General features: G+C 49.7%; 1 protein-coding gene across 12 annotated transcripts in view; it reads right to left on the bottom strand.

Annotated features, from left to right (window-relative positions):
• Mical3 (microtubule associated monooxygenase, calponin and LIM domain containing 3) overlaps positions 1–13,229 on the bottom strand; it is a 181,762-nt gene that overhangs the window by 135,486 nt on the left and 33,047 nt on the right. Inside the window, exon 3 of one of the 12 annotated variants that reach the window (XM_035448520.1) lies at positions 12,635–12,845. The exons of the other annotated variants lie outside the window; for them this stretch is intronic. The gene's annotated coding sequence lies outside the window, so the exon portion shown is untranslated. The remainder of the gene's footprint in view (positions 1–12,634; positions 12,846–13,229) is intronic. 12 annotated transcript variants of the gene reach the window in all.

Below are 13,229 nucleotides of genomic sequence, written 5' to 3'. Positions count from 1 at the left end.
CCGTGACCCAGCTTGCCCGCTCACTGCCCAAAACGCAGCCCAGGGAAATGCTTTCGGTTGACCCTAAGATGCTCCCAAGTGCTGCAAATGGATGTGTGGAAGATTCAGCAAGGTCTCCGAAGTGCCTGCCACACACGAGCAGACACACCCACTGCATGCACATGGGGGGGGGGGGGGAGAAGGGAGGGGGCAGGGGCACCTTGCATAGAGACAACTTAGGAAAAGGTAACAGCAGAGCCAGGAGTATGAGAGGGAGCCAGGTCTTTCCTTTTTGGAGCTTTGGAGAATTACAGCCCACAGTCTACATCGCAAACACCTGCATCCGAAGATGACTGAGTAACACACATCCCAAGCCGGCAGACTATGATATATGGGCGCACTGTAAAAGCTTACACTTAGGATGACAGCGGTATTTATTTAACAAGGACTCCCAAACACCGTGCACAAAGCTCTGCCATCATGGCAGGCACATGTCTGGTCTGAGGGAGCAGACCCAGGTTCTCACAGCTGTCTATTTTTAGCCTCTGGTTTTTCCTGCCTTGTTCCCCAGGGAAGGCCCCTCCCTTTGCTCTGCGGTCCACTGCTCTGAGGCAGGATCCTGACACTGAACAGGAAGGTGGGGCTGCAAGAGCCTCAGCATCGCCTGAGGTGCCTCAGGAATGCAGAGTATATAGACTGAGAAGCCAGACCAAAAGGAGGGAGAGCACTTTAATTTCTCAATGCAACTAGCAACGTAGCTGTAGAAAAGCAGTGTGTGAAATGCCTGTTGTCCATCAAGGTTCAGGGCTTGTAATCTGGCCAGCTCCCACCACCGCCCATGATGGATACTGTAGCTTGTACTTTACAGGTGACATTCTGCCCACCAAGACAGCAGTCACTCTCACCAGCCAGAATGGCTGTAATTCCAACCATGTAACAGTGGCGCCACTTTCTAAGGCATGGCTCCCTGAGGAGGGAGGAAGCTTGGTGCTGTCTTGCTCTAGACAAGTGATTCTCAACCTGCCGGCTGTGACCCCTCTGGGGGTGGACTGGCCTTTTCACAGGGGTCACATATCGGATATCCTGCACATCAGACGTTTACATTATGATTCATAACAGTAGCAAAATTATAGTTATGAAGCAGCAACAGAAATCATTTTATGGTGGGGGGGGGTCACCACAACATGAGGTATTAAAGGGTCACAGCATTAGGAAGGCTGAGAAATATGTGTCACTGCTTTTACTAAAGCTCACAGTTCCACACGTGCGCATAGACCGCAGTGGGTCTGCTCATCCTTGCTGTGACAGGTTGACCTGTCACCCTAAAACCTGGAACTACAGGCACCTCGATACCCTGAAGAGAAGTGGAAGAGTTTTAACATGACTTAACAAGGTTTAGACACAGCAAAGGAGATGGATCCCGTGGGATTTTTTTTTTAACCTAGAACACAGGAAATGACAGCCAGCTAGTTAGTATAACAAGCACCACGCAATACATATGAGAGTTCACCCACATACACGTCTTCTGAGATCCATATGAGATCTAGTCCACATACACCATGTCTTCTGCCACTGACACCACATTGCTCTGAAGTCATCAATGGATAACTAGGAGACATCAACTCTCCACTCCTGGTAGAGTCACACGAACCACAGACCTCTGGGATGGCCAGTACTCCTCTTCCACTTGCCACTGGGTAGAAACTCTTTAATAATTTGGTGAATCCTCCTCTCATTTCCCTCCTGTCCTGGTGTCCAATACTTAAGAACAAGAGCACAACTTCTATCCCAGCTCTTAGAGGGGGGGAGGGGGAGGGGAGAAGAAGGGAGAGAAGGAGAGGGGAGGAAGGACTTGCCAAAACCCTGAGGGGAGACAGGGCTTGGCAAGGCAGGTATGTTCTTCCTCAGCCACCCTTCAGGTCTCCTGGATCTTCGCCCAGCAGCCAGGCTGCACTTCCACTACCATCCAGACTATGCCCCTCCCAAGATGGGCGATCACACAAGTCGCAGGACCCTGCTCCTCGGAAGCTTATGAGCTGTTCTGGAAACTAAGAAATGATACAAGGAGAGAGTCGGAGCATGACCCCAGAGGCTGCCTCTGTTCTGTTCCCTTTATAAAACAGAAGGTACTGCAAAGATTAGCGAGGTCCAGTTGAGGTACCTGAAAACACCAGTTACGGCCAAGTACATGAATATGTCCATCAGCTACCACCACAGAGTACTTTCGTGCTAAACACTGCTGGGAGCTCTACCCGCATTAGCTCACTTCTGTCTTCAGAATAACACTCTAAACATAGGGCTACCCTCACTTTGAAGGCCAGGAAATTAAACTACAGTTCAGAGAAGACCATTAACTCCCGGGGTCAGGATGCAACGGAGAAACAAGGACGGCTAGTCGTAAGGCCTATGCCCCTTCCAACACAGTGTCACTCAGTAAATTCAAATGCACTGTGAAAGTCTTTGCTGTTTCCCAGAGCGCACATCATTAACTTTCTGTTGTTGTTGTTGTTGTTGTTGTTGTTGTTATTATTATTATTATTATTATTATTACCTGTCATTCGATCCCTCTTATGCTTCTATAGATTTTTTTAAATAAACAGTGATTACTAATCTGCGGTATTCATTGGTGTCTGCTCTGTTCAAAAACCGCCCTGCATGCAGAGACCCAAAAGAAAGGTCTCTATATAAGAAGAAATAGAAGACACTGCATTTAACTCGATGCAAAGGGTGGGACATGAGTAGAGCCCAAGACTGCTGCACAGGCAGAGCTGCTGGACACCCACTACTGTGTCCTGCCCAGCACAGCAGGCTTCCAGAGCTCCCACAGGACGGATGATGCGATGCTACGTTCTAATAAACTTATGGCGGTGTTCCTGCCATGGCCCGACAAAGGGGCTCAAGTACTTCAAACTACTACCTAAAAGGTCCGGAAGAGGCAAAGACAAGAAGTGAATGGGGAAATTTGTAGAGAAGCATGGGGTGGGGTGTCCCTGGGAAGCAAGGAGGGAGGGAAGACAACTTGGGAACGGGAAGCACAAACGCTCACCATTCCAGGCATGGGAAGCAAGGGTGTGGGAGACACCTGGGGGGAGAGGCAAACGTACCTATGGCTACACTGATTATTAAGAGTTTGAACCTTGGAGGTCCATGTGTCGAAGGCTTAAGTCACAGCCTATGGCACTATTAGGAGGTGGTGGACCCTGTGGGAGACGGGACCTGTTGGAGTAAGTTAGGTCACTGAAGGCATGTCCTCAGAGGGGATATTGGGACCTTAGCCCCTTCCCATCTCTGCTTCCCAGCCACCATGAAGAGAGCAGGTTTCTCCCACTAGACACTCGCACCATGGTGATGGTGCCTACAGGCCAAAGGGAACAGTGTCTTAGAGAGGGAAATTCAACCACTCCACCACCCAATGGCCTAGAGGCTTAAAGCCATGCAGACACCTGGCTACCAGACAGGTTGTTCTGTGAGCTATCTGCCCTTAACCCTCACTGCTCACAGTGCCCCATAGTCGGCTCCACCCTGTGCCAAGTCTCCCAAAAGAAAGGACAGAGCAGTGGTCTCAACATCTAGTGATGCTCTCGGCTTCCTGGCTGGGCCACTTCCTTCACTGTCTCAGGCGGTGGTACTACCCTTGTTCACTCAGTTAGTTCCTCGAGACAGAAACAAGGGCTCAGACCACTACAGCCTGCAGTGTGCCATTTATAAACAGCAAAGTGGCACGGGAACAGAGTACTGAAGTGGGAATCAGAGCCAGGGCAGAGGCAGGGGAATTGTCACTGAAAAGGGCCTGTCTGCTCCAAATGCAACTGCACATCTGAACTGAGAACAGAGGTGAGCAATAGGAAGCGGCAGAACACGGGGTATATACAGCAACCCTTCCCCACGGTCCCCGATGAGGGCCCACGAGCTTCTCTCACGGCACACACACCCGACACTTACTAATTTCTACTCAGCGAGTGGAACACCTCAGCACAGAAGCACCTACTTGTTCAAGGCCAGCCTCAAATCCACCCAAGGAAAGGAACAATTGCTACCGGCTATCATAAAGTCAAATGGCTTTTCTGTTACGGTATAGTAAGACAGCCATAGTAATTCACTTCTAGAAAATTCAACAGTAACATTTCCAGGGGGTGCCCTGCAAGAGTAAACAAAAAAACCAAGTACCCAAGGTAGAGCCGACTGGAAGGCTGGGAGTCTCTGCTTCCTGTAAAGGCACAGGACTGGACTTGCCGAGACTCAACCTTCCATAGGCAGCAATCTCTCCAACCTAGAACCAGCTGCTCTAAGTGGGGAGATGCTCCCGACTCCCAGAAGCCCCTTCTCTCTAGACTCTACCCACACTGGTGCTTTCCTGTAAGACCTACTATGCGAGCCTCCTGCACACACTTCTTAGCTCTGCACCAGGGACTGTGGTGTGAAGTCCCCTCTGACACTCTTGAAGCTTAGCAGTCACTGTAGGAGCAGAGAGGTGGATCAGGGGCCAGGCGTGATGCTGCATGCTTGTAATGCCAGTGCCTGGAAAAGCTGAGGCAGGGGGATCACCAGTTTCAGGCCAGCATGAACTGTCACAAAAACAAAAACCAACAAAAACCTAAGGTTACGGAAAGGGCTTTGAGGGTTCCACCCTTAGGAAAGAGTTTAATGCCACAGTCACAGGATGGGTTACCAAGAAGAAACTGGGTTGGGCTGGCTTCCTCTGACTGGTACCTCCTGCCAGCTTGCCCTTCTGCCACATGAGACAGCAGCAAAAAGGCCCTGGCTGGGTTCCACACTTTGGGACTTCCTGGCCTCCAGAACTGTGTCAGTCTGTGGTATTTAGTATATAGTACAAAATAAACTAAGACACAGGACAAGCTGGAGTCCTGATCCTCAAATTTGCCACTCCACTCCACTCGCACAGTCTGTTCAAATCTGCTGCAGTTCTGGCCCTGGGGCAGAACCAGCCCAACCTGGGGATATTTTGAGGGAAGGGAGGGATAAAAGGAAAATGAAGAGAGAATGATGCCCACCAATGAACCAATGTTATATCACAAAAACTACTTAAGTTTCTGTGGTTTGTTGCAAAGTTACAGAAAAATCTATCCACAAGCTGGGCAGCCCAGAGGAGGGCTAGTGAGAGCCATGACTCTCAAGTTCTGGAGAGAGCATGAGCCTTTCTACACACGTGACTTGAGGTGGGATTTCTTAACCTGTTTTCCTGATTGCAAAATAAGACAGTCTGAGGGCTGGAGAGAAGGCTCGGTGGTCAAGTGTACTTCCTGAGGACCCAGGTTCAATTCCCAGCACCCATATAACTCCAGTTCCAGGAGATCCAAAACCCTCTTCTGGCCTCTTCTGGTTCTGTATGTACTGGTCTACAGACACAAATGCTGGCAAGACACCCATACACAAAAAACAGAAATGAAACAAACAAGAACCAAACAAACCTCAGAGGAAGGTGGTAACACGTGAAAAATCTGGGCCTGTGCCCGATACACAGCTAGAGATGACAACAGTGATGATTCCCATCAATCCCCAACATCAGAACACCAGTGGCAACATCAAACCTAGAGCTCTCATTCAACAGGCCTCGGACACAGGATGGCAGGAAGTACTCTTCTGGCCCATCCCTTCCTCTGTCCAAGAGTCAAAGGAAAGTACCAGTCTCCAGGCACTGTCTAATCCCAACACCGACAAAAACACATTGCTGACCTTGTCCTCTGTCCACAAGGCCCAGGCCCAGCTCCAAATGAAAAGCACCAGCAAGTGAACTTGATAAATAAGAACAGCTCAGGGCAAGCCCTGGGTCTCCCACCTTGAAAGCCAAATCTTTCCCTCAATGGCTGGTAAGCAACCACACTGCACAGGACAGCCTGGGTGTGTGAGCCATCCTGATGCTCTCTGGCACAAGTGGACATAGGCAGAGACCCCTAGGGAACTAGAGAAAGACCGTGATATTTATATCCACGATGGGATTAGAAAAATGTGATAGAAGAATCTGATAGTGAGAGCAGAGAAATTCTCCTTTGCTAGGATGCAAGCTCCATGGGGTAGGAATTTTTGCCTGCTTTGCTTATTGCCGTTATCTTTAGCTCTTGAAACTGTGCCTGGAACACTTGATTGAATGAAAAAGAGACAAAAATCCCCATATGGCTAAGGCCAAAAGTTTTGAGTCAAACAGAATTGGATTCAGATCTTTTTCTGTAGTTATGAGGAAGCTGTGTGACTATAATAATCCACTCAGCCTCTCTGATTTTTCTCAGGATAAATGGCAATGATTTAATCCCCACAGAATGTCTAGCACATGGTAATCTCTGAAAAATGAACACTATGAGCTACTACTACCTTTCCCCTGCCAGAGCCTTCAAATTCTCCCTAATTTCAGGGTAGGAAAGTGGCCACAATTAAGAATCAAAAGACACTACCAGCAGGTAGTGGCTGCCACTTACTGATCTAGCCCAGCTCCTACCCAGCCCAACGGCTCTCCACTCCTGCGGAAACTGAGGCATGGCGACAGTGTGACCGAGGTCTCCACTAAGAACCAGCGCTCACCTGCACTCCTGCCCACACTCCAGCATGTTGTCATCTGGTCATTCTCGCATGTTATAAGTCTCAAGATGGGTGTTCTTTCAGGCCACTCCAGGGCACTGTTCCTGAAGACAAACCAGAACCCCAAGGTTCTCTTGACAGGTCTATTTCTCTACACCTCCGTGTATTCATGTAGGAAGTGGAAACAGCTCTCCGGGCTTGGAAGTCCCAGGCTAAGGTCACAGAAGGTTTGCACTAGAGACTGGAAAGTCTCTGGCTTGCTAGCTGAGTAGGTGCAGAGCCCATGTTTCCTAGGTCCCAGGGTCCGGGGAAGAGGAGTGATTTCAGTTTGGTCATAAAACTCATTGTAGGCCATTAAGTGATGTTTGGAAACAGTTTGTGGGCAAAACAGAATAAAAGAAGCAGAAAAGGAGCTCCAGTGTTTTTAGTAGTAACTGCTGTGGTGGTTTGGAGGAAAATGACCCCCAAAGAGAGTGGCATTATTAGGAGGTGTGGCCTTGTTAAGGAAATGTGTCACTGTGGAGGTGGGCTTTGAGGTCTTTGAACCACACCCCGAGAAACAGACCACTTCCTGTTGCCTGCAGGTCAAGATGTCAGAACTCTCAGCTCCTTCTCCAGCACCATGTCTGCCAGCATGCTGCCATGCTCTCACCATGACAATAATGGACCAAACCTCTACACTGTAATCTAGCCAACCCAATGAAATGTCTTCCTTTACAAGAGTTGCCATGGTCATGGTGTCTCTTCCCAGCAATAGAGACCCTGACTAGGACAGAAGTTGATACCAGGACTGGGGTATCTCTGTGATAGGCCTGACCATGTTTTTGTCTGGACTTTGGTTTGCTGGGTTGGGTAAGCAGTGGAATGATTGAAGCACTGTTTAATGGGCCATGCTAGTAGGAACATGGAAGACAATGGTGCTGAGAATGATTTGAACTGCGAGGGGCTGGCTCAAGAGGTTTCAGAGGTGAAGAGTTTTAGTATGCTGCCTAGAGATCATACATGTGACATTCTGGTGAAGTGGCTGCTTTCTGCTCTTGTCTGAAGAGTCTGCCTGAGGCTAAGGTGAAGAGTTTTGGATAATTCTGTTGGCAGAGGCAATCTCATTGCAGCCTGGTATAGACTCTGTTGTGTGGTTATTACTTGGTTATTCTTACACAGATTTATAATGAAAAGGAGCAGAAAAATGTAAACTCTGAGGGAAAAGGGAGCACCAGAAGTAGAAGGGAGCTGGAGATAAACAGATTTAAAAAGGGAATAAAGGGAGCGATAGCCTCAGGGCAAGATCCCATCCAGACAAATTTCCAACTTGTAAAAAGGAATTAAAGAGAAACCAAGAGCCAGGTGTGATGGTCCACTCTTTCAATCCCAGCACAGGGAAGGCAGAGGCTGGCAGATCTCTGAGCTTGATCTACAAAGCAAGTTCCTGGACAGCCAAGCTTAGGCAGTGACGGTAACTGCTGAAAACAGAGAGTTGGTACAGATATAATTGAATAAGGGGGCCATGTTCCAGCCCCAGTAAGCAGCAGAACTTGACAACTTCATCCATCTGGTTCTGGAGTTAAGGACAGAAGAAAGGGGCTATGGAATTTGCCTCCACAATTGAGGAAAGCCACTGAGGCCAGGCATGTTAGCAGGAGTGTCCCTAAATGGAGGCCTAGAGGAGCCATTGTAAGAAGTTGTAAAGAGGAAGTCTGGGCTGCCTTGGAGACCTAAGGTGGAGCTGCCAGAGCCGTGGGATACCTGCTGAGGAAAGCTGCTAGCAGGGAGTGGAACCAGCCCAGGAGAAAGAAGTGTGTTGCAGTCAAGAAAGCTGAACAGAGTCGGAGATCTGAGGAGCATTTGACATCCGATAAGGAGATGCAGAGTGTGGAGTGGGCCCAGCTGGCTTTGGTCTTGCTTTGGTCCAGTGTTTCCTCACTATGCTCCCTTCCCTGTGTTTTGGAATGGTAGTGCATATCCTGTGCCATTGTTATGTTGGAAGTATGTGATCTGCTTTTTGATTTTGATTTTACAGGGGATTACAGTTAAGACACTGCATGAAGCTCAGAAGAGACTTTGAACTTTAGACTTTTAAATAAGCTTGAGACTATGATAGGCTATGGGGACTTTTGAAGTTGGGCTGGATGCATTTTTGCATTATGATATGGCTACAAGCCTTTGGGACCATAAAGTAGAATATGATGGTTTGGAAGGAAATGGTCCCCAAAGGGAGTGGCACTATTAGGAAGTGTGGTCTTGTTGGAGGAAGTGTGTCCCTGTGGAGGCAGACTTTGAGGTCCCATATATGCTCAAGCCATACCCAGTGAAATAGACCACTTCCTGTTGCCTATGGGTTAAGATGTAAGAACCCTCAGCTCCCTCTCCAGCACCATGTCTGCCTGCATGCTGTCTTGCTTCCCACCACCACAATAATGAACTAAACTTCTGAACTATAAGCAAGTCACCCCAATTAAATATTGTCCTTTATAGGAGTTGCTGTGGTCATGGTGTCTCTTCACAGTAACAGAAACCCTAAGACACCTGTTCTCACAGATCACAGTGCAGTTGTAAAAGTGACACAGGGGACACTGTCACTGCAGGCCAGGGAGACCTCACCTACAGCTTCCCACTGACCTTTCCAAGGAAAGAGGACAAAGGAGAGGACTAAGGCCATCCAGCCTAAGTAGGTCTACATGGACTTTACACCTAGGTCTTCTCCAGGTCCCCAGGACACAGGGAGGAAGAACCGGATTCCCACGAGGCAGGAAGTGACAATGTCTAACACTCCAAACCCAGCAAGGAAGCAAGCCCTACAGGAGAACTCCAGCTTGTTCATTTACAAAATGGCATTTACCAGCCTTCCTTGAGGGCTAGCTTGACTGTTCCATAGATACTGGCTATGAGACAGAAGACATGGGTGTATCTTCCAGAAAGATCCGTAAAGCTGTGAAATATCCACATCCCCCAGAGAAAGTGGTCTTTCCACTCTTTCCTGCTACGGTTAGGACTTGCGACACTGAAGCTCATGCGCCTTGAGGCAGAGCCATCAGGGGATAACCGAGGCTAGAAAAGCCCAAGAGTTTGGTGTCTCCGTGGTGGGATCAGTGACTTTATGGAATGTAAACCCCTGCCAGTGTGCCTGCTCCGGTGACCTCCATTACAGTTTGACAGAGCAGGAAGATCTCACCAGATGTTGACATGATACCAGTGTCACTTCTAAGGTTCTTGGCTTCCAGAAACATGAACCAAAATTAAAACAAACAAACCAAAACTTTTTCCTTTCTTTTTTTTTTTTTTTGGGGGGGGGGGGCGGGCATCTCATGAAGCCCAAGCTACCCTTGACCTTGCTAGGTAGCAGAAGATAACCTTGAACTCCTGATTCTCGGCTGTGCACCACCATAAGTAGATTTCAACTTCTACTCATTATAAATTACAGAAAACGCACTCAGACATCTGTCTTCTGTTTTCCTGGGAGACAGAGATAAGACAGCTGGAGATCCAGCGGCCACACCTAACCATAAGGTAACCTGACACGTCTGGTCCCAAAGCATCGAGATGAGGGATACTCAGTCTTCAGTGCAGTACAGGCGTTGCCAGCTGCTCACCTTCTGTGGTCACCTCCTGCAGAAAAGCCCTGCCACCAGGAAGCTCCTCCAGCCCAAGGTTTCTGAACTCAGCAGCTGAGACTTCACCCAGCCAAGGTTACTTTAGCTTCTCAGGCCATGTGGTCCATACATTGTTCCTTAAAAAGCAATGCTCTCAAAGATCAATCTGAGCTCACCCCTAGGAGAGACAATGACAGTAATAACTGGAAGCTATTATACAAGAAGGAAAAGAAAGCTGAGCCCCAGCCTGGCTGTCTCCCTCCCCAAATGAGTCCCAGCCTCCTCAGTCTCACCCACGTTCTGCCAAAGCTGGAACACATTCCCCTCTTTAATGAAGAAACGAGGTGAACTCTGGCCAAGGACTGGTGGAGTGGACCACAGCACAAGCACACAGCAGCGAGCAGGCAGGACTGCCCCTAAGGTGGGCACATGAGGGGCACATGCCTGTGGTAGCTGTCCGCTAGCCGAAGAGGAGCAGCAAAGAACTAGAGAGGTCAAGGCAGGGGCGTGGCTCTGTGATGGAGCACTTGCCTAGAGTGTGTGTGAGGCCCTTATCATCAATCTGGGAGGATAGGCTAAGGAAATGCACACCTTCAACTGTGTGTGAACAGGATCATTCCGGAACAGAAAACTAAAGATAAATAAAGGGAAAGAAAACCTAAAGAGAGATGAAGATACTTCTCAGATGTAACAGGCCCTCGGAGGCTAGGCCCAGGGTTAGCCAAGGAAGCTGCATCCTCCCGTCTTTCCTCCATTGTCTCCCGGGGATGCAGAAGGAATACAGGAGCAGTGAGCAGATGCTTCAGGTTCAAACGTGTGTTCTGGACTGGGGCTGTGCAAGGGGACATCCCAGAGGACTGGTCTCTTCAGTCCCCGCCGGCAATCTATTCCTCCGGGCAGTCCTCCATCTCCAACACTGCTGTTGTCTGTCACCAGGCAATGAGCGCCTCTGTGTATGTGTGTCTATGTGCGTGCCTGTGTATGTGTATTTGTGTGTGTGTGCATGCATGTGTATGTGTGCGCGAGTGTGTGCGTGTGCGTGCGTGCGTGCGGGTGTGTCTGATCAACACAGAGATGACAAAAGAAGATAATGGAGGTGGGTAGATGGTCCGGCAGTAAAGACTGTTTGCTGCATACACAAACATGAGGTTGTAAGTTCAAATCTCTAGCACCCACAGTAAAAGCTAGGCATGGCGAAATACATCCAGCAACCCCAACATGGGGAGGGGTGAGGGATGGAGGGCAGAAAGATTGCTGGGACTTGCTGACTACCAGCCAAACCCAGGTTCAGTGAAAGACCCTGTCTCAAGAGAATAAGGCAGAGTGAAAGGACGGGACACCCCATGTCCCCCTCTGATCTCACCTCCACACACATGTGCATACACCATACAACACACAAAAGAGGATTCAACAAACATTTGTCTGCCCCCTAAGTGTCAGGTGCTAGGGGCAGAACAGTGGATGCCCTGTCCCCCTGGAGCTTTGGCTCTCAGGGGTTGAGATGCACATAATGACACCCAGGACCTAGCAAGAGGTGCACACACACACACACACACACACACACACACACACACACACACACACACACTGTGGAGGAGGGCAAGGCAAGGGGGAAAGGGAGTATGGGGACACGGAGGAGAGAAGAGACGAGCTATGGGGCTACTAGGACAAGGGACACTGTGACCCCACAGCCAATGGGGTTGGTGAGAAGGACAGCCGGGCAGGGAGGGATGAACTCTGTGACTATGTTAGCGTTTATCCAGTAGAGAGGCTCTCCTTGCAGAGGGCATGGGAGCAGACAGGGGCTGTGCGGCACAGGATAGGAGGTGTGACTAGGTGACAGGCATGGCCCTGACAGCCTTGGTATGAGAATGTACCAGAAAGGAAGGACCAAATTAACTACACACAACCACCTCTTCCTATTGGGGCCAGCAAGAGGTGAGAACAGGTTGGCCAGCCCTGGCACTCCCAGGATGTGGGGAAATAGGTCAGTCCCGGGTAAGCAGGGCAGTCGTCCCTGGAAGAGGTCCTTCACCACATGGGACAGGCCCAGCCAGCCTCCCACTCTGTTCCCTGTCTCCCCACATGGCTGCTAACTCCAAATCCATCCCTCATCTGCCCTAATCAAGACAGCTAGCCAGACGTGGGGGCCCACACATTTAGCCCCAGCATCAGGAAGGCAGGAGATCTGCAGCCTGGTCTACAAAGCAAGTTCCAGGCCAGCCAATGCTACATTGAGAGACCCTGTCTCAAACCCCACCACTACAAGCCCCCAAATACCAGACAGATGAACAGAGTTCTAAAGGTGAATGCCTCATTCTCCACACACAGCCCATTCCTGTAATTCCTCCCCATATGGGTACCTGGGTACTCCTGAAGGAGGCAAGCATGTCTTCAAATAACAGGAAGTAACCCCAACTGAGGAGCAGTAGACAGGGAGAAGCAAACAAGCCAGAAGGTCTGTGCCCTAGCCAGACTCGGCTTTGCCAGTTACCTCTGAATTGGTGGCTTGTACCACACCACCCTACTGTACTCACACCTGGCCGGTCATCACTGCCCTCCACAGAGCAAAGGGAGCCAGCATCACTGGTCACTCATGAAGATGCACTGCTCAGATCCACACTTGTTCATGAACACTCCAGATGAGACAGACTAAAAGACCTCTCCCACTGGAAATCTCCTCAGCCACTGACTAGAGGAATGGCAGGTCTGTCAACCAAGTGTCTGCCTCTGCTCCATTCGTGCTCACTGTAAAACAGCCCAAAGCAACACACACAGAGTGAGGCACCACTCCCAACCAAGGAGAGAATTAGCCTAAGTGCTACAGCACACTGGCAGCATCCTTCTTCTAGGCCCTGGGCCAATGGCGGGCCAATGGCGTGCCAAGCAAGGAAGCCAGGACCCCGAGGCCAGGACAGAACAGATCACAAGGCAAGGGACAGGGAAGTGGTTGCTACTTTGCTACACTGGTTGCTACAGTGGTTCCCACAGGGCCAGGGAGGCCAGTGGCCTTCATAACAGCATGGCCAGAGCCTAACCAAGAGGATGTGGTCCTGGAACATGGAACCCAGCAGGTATGAGCAGTTGCTAGAATGAAGGTGGACCAGATTAGAACCGAGGCAGGGGGAAGGC

This window comes from Cricetulus griseus, chromosome 8, assembly GCF_003668045.3.
Source record: "Cricetulus griseus strain 17A/GY chromosome 8, alternate assembly CriGri-PICRH-1.0, whole genome shotgun sequence".
Taxonomy (NCBI): domain Eukaryota; kingdom Metazoa; phylum Chordata; class Mammalia; order Rodentia; family Cricetidae; genus Cricetulus; species Cricetulus griseus.
The sequence above is the reverse complement of the archived record's forward strand: the minus strand, read 5'-3'. Positions and strand labels throughout refer to the sequence as shown.